The 19211-nt window shown below is 38.6% G+C and overlaps 2 pseudogenes; both read left to right on the top strand.

Annotated features, from left to right (window-relative positions):
• The first annotated feature begins 6875 nt into the window (after nucleotides 1-6875).
• On the top strand, nucleotides 6876-7354 carry LOC119523564 (annotated as a pseudogene).
• Nucleotides 7355-12851: 5497 nt separating this feature from the next.
• LOC119522383 lies at nucleotides 12852-14116 on the top strand (annotated as a pseudogene).
• The last annotated feature ends 5095 nt before the right edge of the window (nucleotides 14117-19211 follow it).

Below are 19211 nucleotides of genomic sequence, written 5' to 3'. Positions count from 1 at the left end.
GCACAGGCATAGATGAAAATCTGGAAGGATATTCACCAAAACATTAACTCTGGCTCTCTCTCAGTGGTGTTTCCTGTTTTGATTTCTTTGGTTTAATTGAATTATTTAATTTTCCTCTCCAATGAGCATGTTTATTAATCAGGCTTCTCCAGGGAAACAAAACCAACAGGAGTTATATATTTATATAGGTTTATGATTACATATGTACAAAGTAAATATGAAATTTCTTATAGGAATTGACTTATATGACTGTGGGAATTGGCAAGTCTGAATTCTATAGGGCAGGTCACAGGCTTGGGACTAATATGAAGGTTTTGATGAATTCTCCAGGAGAAGCTTGCTGACTTAAGTTGAGATCTTGTTCCTGACTACTGAAATCAGCACTACCTTTATGGCCATTACTTAATTGCATAAGACTTTTCTCATTGCTGAAGGCAATCGATTTTGTTGATTGCAGATGTAATCAGCCACATGCAATCAGCTGACTGGTGATTTAATTTCACAAAAAATGCTCACAGAATAATCAGACCAGTGCTTGCTTGACCAAACAATTTGAAACCATAACCTAGCCAAGTTGACACATGGCTTAAAATAAAACTTTTGATGTATTTTATCTCTAAACATATGCATCTCCTGAAAACACACTTAATCTCTAAATGAAAACAATAACAGGCATGTTTTTGCCTAACATAAGTCAACTATCCTGTGTATAACTGAAAACACAATAACCCTTTCCCCAAAAGAGGATGCAAGTCCTTGGGTGATATTCAGTCTTGAAATTGATACCCTATAACTTAAATACTAAGGCATAAATTTAATACAATTTATGCTATATTAGAAGGGGATAAGATAGGAAGAAAACAAAAATATTACCTTTATGTATATATATGAACATATTCATAGCAAAACAAGGAAGAAATACTCCTAACCACTATACTCCTCATTTCAGTAGCAGGTCATGTGGTGGTAGCTAGTATTTATAGCTACCATTTTTTATTACCCATTCCATATTCCCTTTAAACTCAACAAGCTCTTCTGTGGGTTGCAGTCCTTTGCCTGGTAGGGCTGACCCAAATACTCATTCCCGGAGTTTCTTAGCATTCTGCTTGCATAGGGTTATTGCAGTTTTTGATTGACCTTAATCACAGGGAATTGTAAGTTTTAAGAAATGCCCTAAGGGATCTCCTGTATTCCAGGCAAACTTTTCTTTACCACTATTGTGTAATATTAATCATTTTTCCCATTAATAATCAGGAACAATCACCCCAGCCAGTGCACAAATTCCCTTTTTATTCCTTGTTGATGTAGAGGCATGAAGGACCCAAATTGGCTGAGTGGCAGTCTTAATTTGGAGTTCAATGAAAACATTTTTGTGCCTCTTAGTGACAACACTCCTCCTTTTGAAACTAAGAATTTGAGGTTGCAGGGACAGTTGGCAAAGAGTTTTCTAATGGATCACTAGGGGTAATAGTGAGTGGTGCTGCTGACATTCCCACAGCTTGGTTCCTAGTCCCATGAATCCTAGCTATGGGACAAAGAGCACCATAGAGTGGACACTGATTTAGAGCATATACTACCCAGCCCTGCAAAGTACTGGCTACCCAATTAGCACTGTAATTGAGCTGCTTGAAGGTGATGGGGAAAATGTTAAGACCAGTGAATTCCATGAGCATGTGTCCATTTCCACACTTCATTTGCATTGAAGTAGTTTCCTTGATCAGAAACAATGCTATGTGGAGCACCATAACAGTGGATAACTCATTCTGTAAATCCACAGATAGTAGATTTAGCAGAAACATTGCATAAAGAGAAGGCAAGTCCATATCTGAACGTGTGTCTATTCCAGGAAGAAATGAACACTGCCACTTCCATGATCAAAGCAGCCCAATGTAATCAACCTGCTACCAGGTGGCATGGTGGTCACCTCACAGAATGGTGTCATATCAAGGACTGAGTGATGATCTTTCCTGTTGGCAAACTGTAAACTAAGCAGTGACTGTAGCCAAGTTGATTTGTTGAGTGTAAGTCCATGTTGCTAATACCATGGAAAACTTATATCCCTACCAGTATGGTGACTTTGTTCAAGAACCCATTGGGCAATGATAGGAATATCCAGGAAAGGAGGCTGACTGGTATCTACAAAACAGGACATTCCATTCATTTGATTAATAACATCCTCTCTGATGAACTCACAGTCTGATTAGCATTCACACAGTACACAAATATCATATTTTCACTCATTTCCAAAGGTCTATCCAAATATCTCTACACTATATCTCTTGTCACTAAATTTCCAATCATGTTCTTTCCAATTCCCTGACCATACAGCCAAACCATTGGCCACAACCCATGAATCAGTATATAAAGGCACCTCTTGCCATTTTTCCTTCCAAGAAAAATGTATCACTAGGTACACTGCTTGAACTTCTGCCCACCGGGAGGATATTCCTTTACCAACGTCCTTTGTGATGTCTCAGAAAGGGTCTGTAGTGCTGCAGCTGCCCACTTCTGGGTGCTACCTGTATATTGCACATTACAAATTGTAACCAGGCCCCAGTTTTCTCTTTCTCAGTCAACTGATTATAGAGAACACACCATGAGTCCATAGCAGCAGGCTGGGGAAGAGAAGGTAACGTGGCAGGTGTGGTGACTCTGGCATTGGGCCACTTCCTCATGTAACTTATTTGTTCCCTTAGGGACTGGTCAAGCTCAATCTCATATATATCACTTCCATTTGATGACAGAGTGCTACTGTGCACAACCAACTAGGTTGTTTGGTGTGTTAGAGGACACATCAGCAACTCAGGTCTCATGGTAACTTGGTGGCACATGGTTAAGCATTCAGTCTCTACCAAGGCCTAGCAGCAGACTGTGCCAGTTTGGATATATTATATCCCATAAAAACCATATTCTTTAATGCAATCTTGTGGGGGCAGATTGATTAATCTTTTTGATTAGGGTGTGACCTCTTGATTGAATGTTTCCATGGAGATTTGGCCCTGCCCATTCAGTGTGGGTTTGATTAGTTTACTGGAGTCTTTTAAAAAGAGAGGACAAAATGCCCAGATGCTTTGGGGCTGACAGAGATGCTGACAGATGCTTGGAGATGTTTGGATCTGCTAGCACAGGGTTTGTTCTGGAGAAGCTAAGAGAGGAACCCAGTTGCTTAGATGCACAGAAGATGCTAAGCTAAGAGAGACAAGTCCAGAGACATTTTGGAGAAAGCCATTTTGAAACACAATCCAGGAGCAAAGGTTCAGCAGATGCCAGCCATTTGCCTTCCCAGCTGACAGAGGTGTTCTGGATGCCATGGGCCATTCTTCAATGATGGTATCTTCTTATTGATACCTTAGTTTGGACACTTTTATGGTCTCAGAACTGTAAATTTGTAGCCAAAATAAACCTGTTTTATAAAAGTCAATCCATTTCTGGTACTATTGAATAATGGCAGCATTAGCAAACTGGAACAGAGGTCAAAGCTGTTTCTCAAAAAGAGAATAGTTCTCTACAGAGGACAGCAGTGCTTAGCTCCAAAATCTTAAGTGTCTTCACTCTGATTCTGTAATAGAGGCCTGATAAACAAAGGCTCCAAACAGCAACTCTATTTGGCACTGAAACTTCCACCACTGTTGAATTTGCTTGATCATGTGGCCCAAGTGGCAGAGCAGCTGGATTGCACAGCAGACTGAATGTGTTGCTGGGCCTCCTCTTGTTTCAGGCCCCACTCAAAGCTAGCAGCTTTTAGGGTCACTCAGTAAAAGGGCCATGATAGCACACCCAAATGAGGAATATGTTGTCTCCAAAATTCAAAGATGTGAACTAGCCGTTGTGTCTCTTTTTTGGTTGTAGGAGGGGACCAATGCAGCAGCTTATCTTTTATCTTATAAGGGATATCTTGACATGCCCCATAACACTGGATGACTAGAAATTTCAGTGAGGAGGAAGGCCCCTGAATTTTTGTTGGATTTATCTCCCACCCCCTGACATGCAAATGCCTTAACAAAATGTCTAGAGTAGTTGCTACTCCTTGCTCACTAGGTCCATTCAGAATAATGACATCAATATAATGGACCAGTGTGATGTCTTGTGGAATGGAAGGGCTACCAAGGTCCCTGCCTACTAGATTATGACATAGGGATGGAAAATTGATATACCCAGGAGGTGGGATAATGAAGATGTATTGAGAAAAAAAGCATTTGCCAGATCAAGAGCTGCATACCAGCTACCAGGGGATGTGATGATTTGCTCAAGCAGTGATACCACATCTAGAACAACAGCTACAATCGAAGTCAGGAATTGGTTATGTTTATGATAATCCAGTGTCATCCTCCAAGATCCACCTGTTTTTTGCATAGGTCAAATAGGGGAATTGAAAATGGATGTGGTAGAAATCACCACTCCTACATCCTTCAAGTCATTGATGGTGGTAATAATCTCTGCAATCCCTCCAGGAATGCAGAATTTCTTTTTGTTTACTGTTTTGCTAAGTAGAGGCAGTTCTAGTGGCTTCCACTTCACCTTTCCTATCATAAAGCTCCTAACTCCACAATCAGGGAACCAATGTGGGGATTCTTCCAATTGTTATGTATGTTTATTCTATTTATGCAAATATGCATTCTGGAACTGGTGAAATAACCAATGAATGGGTCCAGGAACCCAAAGGACCCACTGTGAGATGAACCTGAGATAAAACTCCATTGATCACCTCAACTTCATTAGCCCCCACACTGACTGGTGGACCCTAGTGACGCTTTGGGTCTCCTGAAATTAATATCACTTTCCAGCCAGTGTCCAAAAATAAAAAAAAAATCTGATCATTTCTTTTTCCCCAATGCACAGTCACCTTGGTAAAAGCCTGTAGGACCCTTTGGGGAAGGGTGGGAAGAAGATTAATGATATAAATTTTTGGCAGTTTATCAGGGTCCTTCCCCAAGGGGACCCAGCCTTCCCTTAATTAAAGGAGATTGGGGTGTGTAAACTATCTCAAGTCTTGGAATTCACTGAGGAGCCATGAATGTCTATTTTTGTGATTTAAGTTAGACTTTTGTTCATTTGACCTAGAACTCTTCAACTTAAACAGGTAAAGTAGTCATTTAGAAGGGTTCCTGATTTATTTTACTTCTAGTTATCCCATAATCAACTAGCCAATGTCATAGAACTCTGAGTCAGTCTATTATGATTACTGCTTTGTCTCTGTTGTATATTATGGTTGGTAGCCACACTCACCTTGTATTTGATGAATAAGTGCTCCCAGTTTTTTCTGCCAACCAGGGATCAGATCATCCCCATTGTGCTTAAGAATTCAAGTTCTGTGGCAGCATTTCAAATGGTAACATCTGACCTCCAGAGAATAGTGACCAAAGAGCTCTTTGGGGATGATTAACCTGCTCTCACAAATTTATTCCTCAAAGTCCTGCTGAAAGGTGTGCCCTCTGGACATTCCTGGGGTGGGTGAGCAGGTCTTACATTATCAATCTACTCTAAAATTTTAATCCCTCTAATCCTTTGGATCCCTTCATCTACATTATATCAGGGAAGTGCTCTTTTCAACTTCAGGAATTGTAGGACACCTTTGATTCCATGCTCAGGCAACCTCCCAAACTATTGGAGTACTTTATAACTCTTTGAGCTACAACACTGACTGCAGAATCTCTGCTTAGTGAGCCCATATCAATAATTTCAGCTTGATCCAATTTCACATTCCTTCCATCATTATGCCACACACATACTATCTATTCCCACACATATTCGACTGATTTCTGTCTATATCAATTGGAAAAACCATGCAGTTCTTTTGGATTATAGTGCAACTTTTCATGGGTCAAAATTTGTACCCCAACTCTCAGGGCCTGTTGGGACTTCAGTCTAGTTACAGGACTAGAGGGAAAGAGAGGTGGATCATGAAAGAAATTAGTGGTATTTTGCAAGCAATCTACCTCAGAGCATTCCATCACAGTTTCTTTTGGTGAAATGGGTTAATCTCTTCAGACAGGTGTGAGGGCTATTTTCTCATGAGGGGCAGTTTCATGTTTATCAGGCATGACAATGTTCTCTTCAAATGGAGGCTGGGTGGCTGGTTCCTCAGGACTGACTGGATGTGGTTTGGCTGATTCCTCAGGTCAGACAGGAGGTGGGGTGAATCATCCCTCTGGAAAGACCATTACAGGTTTATCTGGTGTGCTAGCTTGGATATATTATGTCCCAACAAAAGCCATATTCTTTGATGCAATCTTGTGGGGGCACATGTATTAGTGTTGATTAGGTTGGAATCCTTTGAGTGTTTCCATGGAGATGTGATTTAATCAACTGTGGGTGAAATGTTTTATTAAATTATTTCCATGGAGATATGGACCCCATCCATTCTGGGTGGGTCTTGATTTAATCACTGGGGTCCCATAAAAGAGCTCACAAACTGAAAGACCCCAGAGCAGCTGAGAGAGACATTTTGGAGATGGCCACTGAAAGCAGACTTTTGCTGACACTTTGGAGATGCTAGCCCAGTGTTTGCTCTAGAGAAACTAAGAGAGGACAAAACACCCCAAGAGCAACATTTTGAAGAAAGCACAGGAGTTGAGAGAGGAGCTGGAACACAATCCAGGTTCAGCAGATGCCAGCCACATGCCTTCCGAGCTAACAGAGTTTTTCCAGATGCCATTGGCCTTCCTTTGGTGAAGGTATACTCATGTTTATGCCTTAATTTGGACATTTTAATAGCCTTCAGACTTTAAATTTCTAACCAAATAAACCCACTTTATAAAAGTCAATCCTGCTCTTCCGCCGCAGCCGTTGGAATGGAAACATCTCCTCCACATGCCGGAAGCAACCTGACGGCGGCGCCTATGGGGTGCCTTGTCGCAGGCTTCCACACCGAGCCTGTGAGGGTGTCCTCACGAGATGAGCTCACAGAAATGGCCACGTCCAGTCAAGGAAACTTTGAGGGAAATTTTGACTCACTGGACCTTGCAGAATTAGCTAAGAAGCAGCCATGGTGGTGCAAGCTCTTCGGGCAGGAATCTGGGCCCTCTGCTGAAAAGTATGTCGTGGCAACCCAGCTGTTAATTGGAGGCATTACTGGATGGTGCACAGGTTTCAAATTCCAGAAAGTTGGAAAGTTGGCTGCAACAGCTGTGGGAGGTGAATTTTTTCTCCTTCAGCTTGCAAACCATACTGGGTACATCCAAGTTGACTGGCAGTGAGTAGAGAAGGATATGAAGAAAGCTAAGGAGCAGCTGAAAATCTGTAAGAGCAACCAGATCCGTACTGAAGTCAGAAGCAAAGCTGAGGAGGTGGTATCATTTGTGAAAAAATGACAGGGGGATTTTTTGGAGGCTTTCTGCTTGGCATGGCATCCTAAGGAGGATGACTTCATTTGCATTGTTCTTATTTTTTGTTTTTCTTCCATCATTCATCAGAAAGTGTCAGTTGTTTTTGCAGCCAGCAGCCTCTACACTCCATCATAGGACACTGAGTCTCCTCCTCCCCTCCTCCTCTTCTCTCATGCCTTCCTCCCTGCAGTGGCTGGACTGAATGGTTTTCTGTAGGCATCTTTCAGTACAACTTAACTATTGGCCCTAACTTGGGCTTGATGGTGATGGAAGAGACGATAGACATTACTGTACACTCCCTACTTGGCTAATTTGTAGGTCAGCAAGAATGTTTCTTTCCTCCCTATATAAGATACTTATCAGAACACATCACAAGATGGCTCACCATGGAGGATGAATGGATCCTGAAAGTTTGTCCCAAACTGTTGATTTGGAAAAAGAAATAGCAAGCACATAGATACCTTGTTGTTATGGGTTGCTTGGAAAGAAACTGAATACATTTGCTTTTAAGCATGAAATGTCTTGGTATATCTGTGTCTACTTTGTTCTTTACTTGGTTGGTTTTAGACTACAGAGAGAGAACTATTCATACCTGTTATTATTATCCTAACAAAAATGACATCATGAGTGCTGTAATTGAAAAATTTGAAAATAGAATGAGCCTGTGCTGAAGGTATTGTAGTTGAAGTGAAGGGGTTTAGGAAGCCAACCTATAGAAATGCATTGTGGAATGGACAGACTTAGGGAATCATTTAGGGGCATGAAGATACTGTCCACAGGATGTTTTCCTCCACACAGGATGTTCCAGTTTGCTAATTCTGCCATTATGCAAAATACCAGAAATGGATTGACTTCTATAAAGGGGATTTATTAGGTTACAAAGTTACAGTCTGAAGGCCATAAAAGTGTTCAAACTATGGCATCAACAAGAGGATACCTTTACAAAATAACAGCTGATAGCATATAGAAAACCTCTGTTAACTGGGAAAGCACGTGGCTAGCATCTGCTGGTCCTTTGCTCCTGGGTTGCATTTCAAAATAGCCTTCTCCAAAATGTCTCTGGGCTTCTGTCTTCATTCCTCTCTCTCAGCTCCTGTGCATCCTTGCTTCTTTCTCCCAGGGCGTTTCTCTCTAAGCGTCTGGGGGTCCTCTCTTAGTTTCTCTGAGTCAAACTCTGGGCTTCATCTCTTAGCCTAGCATCTCCAAACATCCTTCTGCCTGCATCTCCAGGCATCAGTGTCTTCGTTGGCTCCTGAGCTCTCTTAAGTACTCCAGTGAACCAATCAAGACCCACCCTGAATGGGCGGGGTCCACATCTCCATGGAAATAACCCAATCACAGGTCTCACCCACAGTTGGGTGAGTCACATGTCCATGGAAATACTCAATCAAAAGGTTCCAACCTAATCACAAGACTAATAACTCTGCCCTTACAAGATTGCATCAAAGAACATGATTTTTCTGGGGGACACAATATATCCAAACCAGCACACAGTATAATGAACTTCATGGCAGTTTCAGAAGTGATTTATTAATGTCAAAACAAGTGACTTTAAATAGGGATGGGAAGATGGTCTCAGTTTTATATTTCATGAAAAAGGATTTAGGATTTGAAATTTAAAGTATTCTTTATCTCTTGTCAGCACATTAGGGGTAGCCATAGCTCCTTGTACCAATTCCAGTATTTCTTTATCCTATTAGTATGAAAAAACATTTTCTCCTTAATACAATACAATAATATTAGAAGGCAACATAAATTACTTTACTTGCAAAGTGTAGGAATCATCCTAGAATGAGACTCTTTGCTGCATATTTTTCTATAAGAACATAATTTTTTTCACACTATTATGGAAATTTTAAAACATTCTTAAAACTAGAGAAAATAATATAATGAACCCCATGTGTCCATTTCCCGCCTACAACAATCATCAAATTTGTTGCCATGTGGCTCTGTCCCTATGAAGATGGCAGAATGAGATGCTTTAGGGCTCTGCCCCACCCAAAGCTTTGAACAACCAACAAGAACTGGCAGAAACATCTTAATGCACTCCAGAAAACAGTTAAAGGACTGCCGTAACAGGGTGAGTGCCAAGTCAAGAAAAAGGCTACTTAAAATGGTAGGATAAAAATAATAATATTTTTTTAAAAAGTGGTAGGATGTCATGGTTCTCTGGGTGGTGCCTCTCCACCCACCACTGGCTCAGCATGGAGCTCGCCCATGCTCCCAGTGCAGGTCTGTTGTACACATATTGGAAGCATGTATGCCTGGCCCAATCTGGTGGTGGCCTGAGGAACTTGCCATCCTAGAACTTGCCAAGCATGTAGAAGGCAGCTCACAGAATGCTCTTATAGAACACTGGGAGAGTAATCAAGTGCTGACTGGGACAAGGGATTGCTGGCTGTAGGGCATTGAGTGCAGCGGTGGGACTGTGAGGAAACTTTCCTAGGGAAGATGAGACATTGGTAACTGTGTAAACAAGGGAATTCCTAGGACCACATGCATATGCCCAAGACAAAATGCATGCACAGAATGGATCAGGAGGCTCTCAACTCATTGTATGGGTAAGCCCTGAAGAAGAACACTTGCCCAGGTCAATCTGCAAAGAATAGGAAATGTGTTTTCTTTTTCATAACACTAGCTGGATACAAGCTTAAAGAACAGAAGCCTCATAAGTCTAAATTGTAGCAACAACACTATCAAATTATCAAAATATCCAGGTTTCAACAGAAGACTACAAAACATACAAACAATCAGGAGATGGCCCAGGCAAAGATTAAAATTAAAGCATTAGAAACCATCAATGAGGAGGACCAGACCTTGAATAACCAAAGACTTTTTTAAAAATGGTCTTAAATATGCTTAAAGAGCTAAAGGAAAACATGGACAAAGAACTAAAGGAAAACAATAGATGAAAACAAAGAGAATATCAATATAGAGAGGGAAATTATGAAAAGGAACCAAACAGCTGAAGACCACAGTAACAGAAATTAAAAATTCCCTAGAGGAGTTCAACAGCAGAGTGGAGCTAGCAGAAGAATGAATCAGTGAACTTGAAGATAAGACAATTGAAATCAATCTGAGGAGAAGGAAGAAAGAATGGAGAAAAGTAAACAGAGCCAGAGACACCTGTGGGACACTATCAAGCATACCAATATATGCATTGTGAGAGTACCAGAAAGAGAAGAGAGAAAGGGGCAAAGATAATATTCAAAGACATAATGGCTGAACACAGCCCAAATTTAATGACAGACATGAATATACACATCCAAGATGCTCAACGAACCCCAACAGGATAAACCCAAATAGATATGTGTCATGGCATATTATAGTCAAACTGTCCAACACCAAAAATAGGGAAATCTGAAAGCCATGAAACCAGTCACATACCAGGGACTCTCAATAAGACTAAGTGCCAAATTCTCATCAATAACCATGGAGGCAAGAAGGCAGAGGGATGACTTAAAGTGCTGAAAACAAAAAAAGTGCCAACCAAGAACTCTATATCTGGCAAAACTGTCTTTCAAAAATGAGGGAGAGAATCAGACATTCCCAGATAAACTAAAGCTGAAGAAGTATGTCACCACTAGACAGGCCCTATAAAAGATGCTAAAAAGAGCTTTGTAGGTTGAAAGGAAAGGACAATAGATTGAAGCCACATAAAGAAATAAAGATCTCTAGTAAGGGTAATTACAGAGGTAAATATAAATGCCAATACTATTGTGTTTTTGGTTTGTCACCCCACATTTTACTTCCTACAGGATCTAAAAGTAAAATGCAATGATAAATAAGTTTTGGACCAATGTATAAATGCTATTTGTGACAATTACATAAAGATGGGAGGACAGAGGGGTATAGGAACATAGTTTGTGTATGCTATTGAAGCTATTGCGAAGGTATATCAGAGCAAACAAGATTGTTACAAATTTAGCATGTTAAATTTAAGCCCCAGAGTATAACTACAAAGAAATTATCAGAATATGCAAGTTCATAGAGACAGAAATTAGAGTACAGGTTGCTAGGAGCAGGGGGGAGGGGAAATGGGGAATTAATGCAAAATGAGTTGTAGGATTTCTGTTTGGGAAGATGGGAAAGTTTTAATAATGGAAGGTGGTGAGGATTCCTCAACATAGTGAATGTGATAATCGCACTGAATCATATATGTGGGAGTGGCTAAGTTGGGAAAGTTTATGTTGTATATATGTTCTCACAATAAAAAAAAAGGCAAGATCAACTAAAGAGACAATGACAATTAAATGCAATATGTGATGTGGGACAGGATCTAACAAGGGAGGAGAAAAGGCCCAAAAGGACATTATTAAAAATTGGAATATAGACTGTAAAATTTATATCAATGTTAAGTTTCTTGAACTTGATAACAGCATTTAAGGTGGATGATACATAAGTGAATGTCCTTGTTCCTAAGAAATGTACATGGCAGTATTAAGTGTACAAGGAATATGATGTATTCAGCTTATACCCAAGAGTTCAGAAAATGGATTGATAAATAGATAAATGGATAGATAGATGGATTGATAGGTTGATGGATATATAGATGGAATGATATGGCAAATGTGGCAAAGTGTTAAAATTGGTGGATCTGGGTATCTGGGGAGAAGGGTATATTGCAGTTCTGTGTATGGGGTGTGTATTTTTGCATGTGTGTGTCTTATTTTTGTAACTGTTCTGTAAGTTTGAAAGAATTTCAAAATAAAAAGATTTAAAAATTAAAAAAAAAAGTCAATCCATTTCTGGTATTTTGCATAATGGCAGTATTAGCAAACCAGAACATCTGGCTAAGAAGACTTAGCAGAATTTAGGGTTTCAATGTCACCACCAGCATCATTATCAACCCATAGTTTCCTATTCCAATTTTCAAGATCCTATTCCTTTCTAATCAACGTCCTCATGTTAACAGCACACACACTGCAAAGCTGGGAATTCAATTGTCAATCAGCCACTCATACAGTGAGACTCTTGGTCTTGTTTTCCAAAATCTCAAGTCTTGAGCTATAAGAAATGAGAGTTTATTTCATGTTACACATCAAAACTTTCATGTCCTTCTTGCGGAACTTGAACTGTGAATTTGAAGCCTTGAGTTCATCCTTTTAACAATTGAAAACAGCATATTTAGGAACAACTAGCCAACATCATTATACTTGTTAACTCTAGAGAACTCTGTTAAGGTATCCAATACATGTTCACCCAGAGCCTGGCCTCTTATAAGCATTTGAGTAGCAGTATCTAATGTAGATATTTTACATACTTCTATTGCCAATTTACACCATGGACCATCTTGATAATTATAAATAGAGTCATTAGCGTTTTGCATCTAATCGGATTAGAGAACCGATTCCAAAAAACCCCAGAACCAACTCGGAAATATCTCCTTAAGATTCTGTTTCTCAAGAACTGCTCTCAGGATTCCCCTAACGCCGTGAGGGCCTAGAAGAAGCTGTGCGGCTCTGAGGTCACCCTGGTCCCGGTGATGTTGGGCCCCGGGAGGGCTCGCCTCATTCTGTCCCGGCTGCGATGCATCCGCGACGCCCAGACAGATTTGATGGCTTAGGCTACCGGGGTGGCGCCCGGGACTAGCAGGGCTTTGGAGGCAGCGGCGCTTTCCCTGCAAGGTCCTTCAGCACTTCGTCGGACCTCAGCCACTGGGTGACCACTCCTCCGGATACCCCGGGCAGTCGCAACCTGCACTGGGGCGAGAAGAGCCCGCCCTACCCCACTCCGGTCGCCTCTACCCCGCTCGAGGGGCCAGTAGAGAAACTCTTTCCCGGTGGCGGAGGCGGCAGCATGTGGGGGCAGAGCAGCGAACAGTTGAATAGATTTGCTGGATTTGGTATTGGACTTGCAAGTCTCCTTGCAGAAAATGTATTGGCTCATCCTTGCATTGTTCTATGCCGCCAATACCAGGTTAATTATCATGCTCGGAATTATCATCTCACTCCATTTACAGTCATCAATGTTATGTACAGCTTTAACAAAACTCAGGGACCAAGAGCCCTTTGGAAAGGAATGGGTAGTACGTTTATTGTCCAGGGAGTCACACTTGGAGCAGAAGGAATAATCAGTGAATTCACACCTTTGCCAAGGCAGATTTCACACAAATGGAAACCTAAACAAATAGGAGAACACCTTCTACCAAAATCCCTAACTTATATGGTGGCAATGCCTTTTTATTCAGCAAGCCTAATTGAGACAGTACAGAGTGAGATAATTCGAGATAATACTGGAATTTTGGAATGTGTTAAAGAAGGAATTGAAAGAGTGATAGGCATGGGAGTGCCTCATAGCAAACGACTACTTCCACTTCTTTTCTTGATCTTCCCTATGGTGCTGCACAGAGTTCTTCATTACATAATCAGCTCAATCATTCAAAAGTTTGTCCTACTAATTCTAAAGAGAAAGACTTGTAATAGCCACCTAGCTGAGAGCACTAGCCCCATGCAGAGTATGTTGGATGCTTATTTTCCTGAACTAATTGCTAACTTTGCTGCCAGTCTTTGCTCTGACATTATACTTTACCCATTGGAAACAGTTTTGCACCGCCTTTCACATTCAAGGAACACGCACAATAATTGACAATACAGACCTGGGCTATGAAGTGCTTCCAATTAATACACAGTATGAGGGAATGAGAGACTATTAATACAATCAGGCAGGAGGAAGGAGTGCTTGATTTTTATAAAGGGTTTGGTGCTGTTATAATACAGTACACGCTGCATGCAGTTGTTTTACAGATTACCAAAATTATTTACTCTACCCTTCTTCAAAATAGCTTTTGAGGTTTAGGTTCCATCACTAGTTAATCCTGGAAGCATAATCTGAATACTTTGCTATGTAGTCATGAAGAAAAAATGTGAAATACTAGAAAAAATTAATCAGAAAGTAAAACTGGTAGAAAAAGCCCATGCTGATTATATTAATATTCTTCATTTTTTAAGTTGTAGGTATATATTTTGGATCAAATTATTCCAAATTTGAAAACTCACCAAAAATAATACTCATACAAATTAAATTCTAGCTTTTGTAGCACTCATGCTGAACTGAAAAATAAATATCCTGGGCTGAAGCAAAACTTTGTTATCAAATATAAAACAAAATTGCATAGAGCTGAATCTCTTCCATCTGACCTTAATATTTATTACATATTTAGATCACCTTCTGGACTGATATTGGTATATCATCGTAAATACAGTGTGTAGTATCAGCAGGTCATAGTTTACCTTTAAGCAAATTAATTATGTCATCAAGGAAAAAGACTGGAATGATTAGATTTGACAATCTGTAAGTGGGAACTTAAGAGTTTTAAATAGCATTGCCCATAAATTTTTAATGGCTATGTATGTGTTATATAAAGCCATTTATATACACACATATAACTTGGTATTTCCTTCATCCCTACAGATTCTCTTACCTTATATCAGCTTATTGCATAAAATGAAGCCATGCACTTTCTGCTTGAGTATCACCAAGAATAAAACATTAAAAGCAAAGGTACCCGAAAGATTTAAATTGAGCATAGCATACTTACCAATATGCAAACCCAGTGTTTCAGTGCTAGCAATTTAAAATTTTTCAGACATTTTTAACGTTCAGTTTGCTTCCTCATGTGAACTATCAGGCTATTTTTAGAACCACTCTTAAGAGAGATAGAATATAAAATAATCATGACAACTATTACTGTTTCCACATTTACAAATTGTGTACTAAAAGGAACCTCACTTGCCTTTCATTTCTGAATGACTTGTGTTAAAGGAGACAAAATTAAAATTCACTTTGGAATTTGTGGCTCTTGCCTTCCATATATTCATCATTAACAGTGGCCCCAATTTTTAATTTTCTTTCAGTTTTTTGCTTAAAGTTTAGTTCTCTGAACTATATATACATAAAGGAAAAAGCAAGTTTGTCTTTATTACCTTTTGTTTAAACTCATGTGAATGAATACTGAAGAAAAGATACAAACCTTAAAGGGAGTTTGGTCCTTGTTCTTTATGGATTCCATGAGGAAAAAACATGCATTTCAACAAATAAGCAAAAAATTGCTGAATCAGTTTAATAAAAATTCTATCTATTCCTAAATTTAATTTGAAGGTTAGACTTTTTGCATAGTAAAATGATATGCATTTGATCCATCATTAAATATTGTAAAGTTTCATTTCCTCATGTGGGTGATCACAGCTTTACTGTGGACTTTTTAGCACACTAAAATTCATTAACTTTGCACTAATTTGTCCAGACTAGAATACATACAAACTGAAATTTATTTTACTTGCTAAATGTCAGGTGAATGGTTACTTTTTTTGTGATTAACACTGTTAGAACAACAACAAAAAGATAGCCAGAAAAAAACTGTGAAACAGTATATAAATAGGGACTCTCTCTTCTGTCTTGCAAATATATTTATTTTAAATTGCTGAGGCACATAAGTTTTCCAGTTTTCAATTCCATCAAGTGGGGAAAATACAATTAAAGACCAATGAGCACATGCATTTTTGTATTTATCTTTTAATTTATGATTTACTTTGTTCAACCTATGCATTTAAATTGCTCTCCTTGATTTTGAACTAAGTAATATTTAGATGTTTATAATATGTCCAACTTTCAAAAAACCTTTCATTCTTATTATAATTAAAGAAGGTGGTTTCAGATGAAAGTAAACTTCAGAAAATTTTTAGTTAATTGACTTTCTAGAAGAATAGAATCTGAATGGAATCAAGCAGTTACTAGTGAAAAGCTGCAGGATTCTTTATCAAACTAAAAACTGGATAGTTCAAGATTTTTTTTTAAGTTAGGGTGAAAATACAGTTATATACATTTGTTTCTTTATGGAATAATTACAAGACTGATGGGCTGAATCACACGCAAGTAAGTAAGGTTGGTCTTATTTTCTGTCTTTTTGGAGAAAGATAATATAAATTAACATTAAAACTAAAATCAAAAGTAATAAGTAAAATACTAATTTTTATTGTCTTTCAAATTTTGTTGAACATAAATATCTTTAAAATTCAAGCAATTAAATGCTGGCAAAATATGCTTAATTGAATTTAGAAAGGAATAAGTAGAAATTACTGTTGGAGACACTCTTCCTCTTTCTAAAATGACTATTTTGTTTCTTTAACATATCAGTGCCAAAATCAAATATCATTTTACTAAATTTAAGATAATAATAGCTCAGAAAAATATTTTTTCTAATTCAGTATGATTAATTGTATTGTGTATAAGAGTCTATTAAAATGTCATCTTATATAGGCTAGGTTTTGGTCATGGATCTGAAGTTTGATAGGCATGCCTTACGTGGTAGAATTTCTTAACTTGAGACAAGTAGTCTGAAAAAGATTGAATTAAAGACTGAAAATTCTGGTAAATATTAACCTACTATTTTAAGTGAAAATATGAATTGATTTACTAAATCTTGTATATATATAGACCTTTTTTGTCTTGAGATACTCTTCTCAATTTTATTTTGTAATACATGTCCTTGAAAAATAACCCCTAGCTTAAAAACATTACTTGAGCCTTCAAACTCCCAGCATTGGATATTATAAATATGAAATAGTGAAAACAAGTTAATTTCAAAATGGCTATGGATTAAGGAATTTGATAACTTAGCCAGAGTTTTCAGACATATATAGAACTGGAGAGGTAAGAGATCTTGTTCAGTTTTGCAGATATACCTGGATGTTCATGACCATCTTTTTAGCACTGGCTTTGTAATAACTGTAAAGCATTTCACTTTATTGATTGGATGCAAATGCTTCAATATTTCTGCCCATGTATTCAGACTTTTGCTCAGAAAACAACAACAACAAAAAACAACTCTGCTTTGATATTTGGTTTATTGGCATAGATAGGGAAGTTTCATTATGGTGGAAGGTGTTTGCCCTCATTTTGCTTATTTGATCCTTTGGAACAGAAAAGACTACCATGCTAGCTTTGAAAGTTATAGCCAAGTTTGAATTTTTTTCCAAATGTATGCAAGCAAATAAAATCCCCATTGTAACAGTTCACATTGCACTGGATTGAGTGATACTTAACTTTGACATTTCTGCTTTCTCTTCTCTTTCATATGGTTGTACATATCTTTCTCTCCCTCCCTCCTTCTCTCTCCTCCTCCTCTGCCCCCCCACTGCCCCCAGTGTGTGTGTAATATAAATTGAATGTATAAAGTCGTACTTTGGAGTCATTGAGTATCATTGATGTGGTACCAAGTTGTATGGAAGAGTAACAAATAATTGTGATTTGACAATGAATCCTACACAATATTACCTCAGCTAGAAGAGGTGTTTTGTCTGTATGTTATTGTTTTGCTTTTTTTAAAAGTTGTTTTTGTCCCTCCAGTATTTTAGATGTTTTGGGTAAGTTGTGTAGTATGAAAAAGTTCAATAAAATGTTGAAATAAAGCCGAAAAAAAAGAACTACTTTCAGTCTCAAAACTGTATTTGTCAGGGTTCTCCAGGGAAAGAGAACCAACAGATTTATTATAGAAATTGACTCATTTGAGTGTGGGGATTGGCAAATCTGAATTCCATAGGACAGGTTGCAAGCTGAGAATTCCTATGAAGGTTTCAATGAATTCCCCAGAAAAAGCTAGCTGACTGAAGTAGAGATAGAAATTCTTCTTTCTGACTGCTGAAATCATTAGTCCTCCCTCTATAGCCTTCAACTGATTGGATGAGATTGCTCTCGTTGCTTAAATGAATCTCCTTTGATGATTGTAGGTGTCATCTCCTATGGCTACATCCAACTGTCTGATGATTTAAATCCAGGAAATATCCCCAAATAACAACCAGACCATTGCTTGCTTGGCCAAACAACGAACACCTAGCCAAGTTGACACATGAGGTTAACCACAACATATAAACTATTTAAATAGTATGTATCTTTAAATTACATCTAAATAAATTCATATATATGTATATATAAGATATTATTCCAGAAAAACATATTTAAAAATGTAGAAGATGTTTATCTCTAGGTAGTACATTTATGGATTATTTATTTATTTTCTTCTTGACATTTACCTGTAAATGTCATCAGCACAATAAAACTTTGAACACTTTCATTACTCCAAAAAAGTAAAATAAAAATTAAAATAAAAAAGAACATCCAAAACATCCCATTCCCCTCCGCCCCCCATTGTTCATTTACATTTTTTAATGCAGTTTAATTGAGACATATTCACATGCCCTACAGATATCCACAGTGTACAGTCATTCACAGCACCATCATACAGTTGTGTGTTCATCACCAGAATCAATTTTTGAACGTTTTCCTTACTACAAAATAAAAATAAAAGTAAAATAAAGAAACCCTAACTCTTTCCATCCCCTCAATCCCACCCTATTCTTCATATAATTTTTGTCATTTCTCCACTCAACTGTCCATACACTGTATAAAGGGAGTGTGAGCCACAAGATTTTCACAGTCACACAGTCACACTATGAAATCTTCATAGTTATACAATCGTCTTCAAAAATCAAGGTCACTGGGTTGCAGTCTGACAGCTCAAGGCAGTTCTCTCTAGCCACTCCAACACACTAAAAACTAAAAGGTGATATCTATATAGCACATAAGAATACCATCCAGAGTAACCTCTCGACTCCGTTTCAAATCTCTCAGTCACTGGAACCCTACTTTGTTTCAACTCTCCTCCCCCTTTTGGTCAAGAAGATCCTCTCAATCCCACAGTGCTGGGTCCCGGCTCATCTCCAGGAGTCATTTCCCACATTGCCAGGGGAATTCACAATGCTGGGAGTCACGTCCCACTTGGGGGGTGGGCAGTGAGTTCACCTGCTGAGTGGGCTTAGTGAGAAGTGGGGCCACATTTGAGCAACAAAGAGGCTCTCTGGAGGGGACTTCTAGGCACAATTGTAAGTG

Source organism: Choloepus didactylus, chromosome X (genome assembly GCF_015220235.1).
Source record: "Choloepus didactylus isolate mChoDid1 chromosome X, mChoDid1.pri, whole genome shotgun sequence".
Lineage (NCBI taxonomy): Eukaryota > Metazoa > Chordata > Mammalia > Pilosa > Megalonychidae > Choloepus > Choloepus didactylus.
Note: the sequence above shows the minus strand (reverse complement) of the source record. Positions and strands in the feature narration are given on the sequence as shown.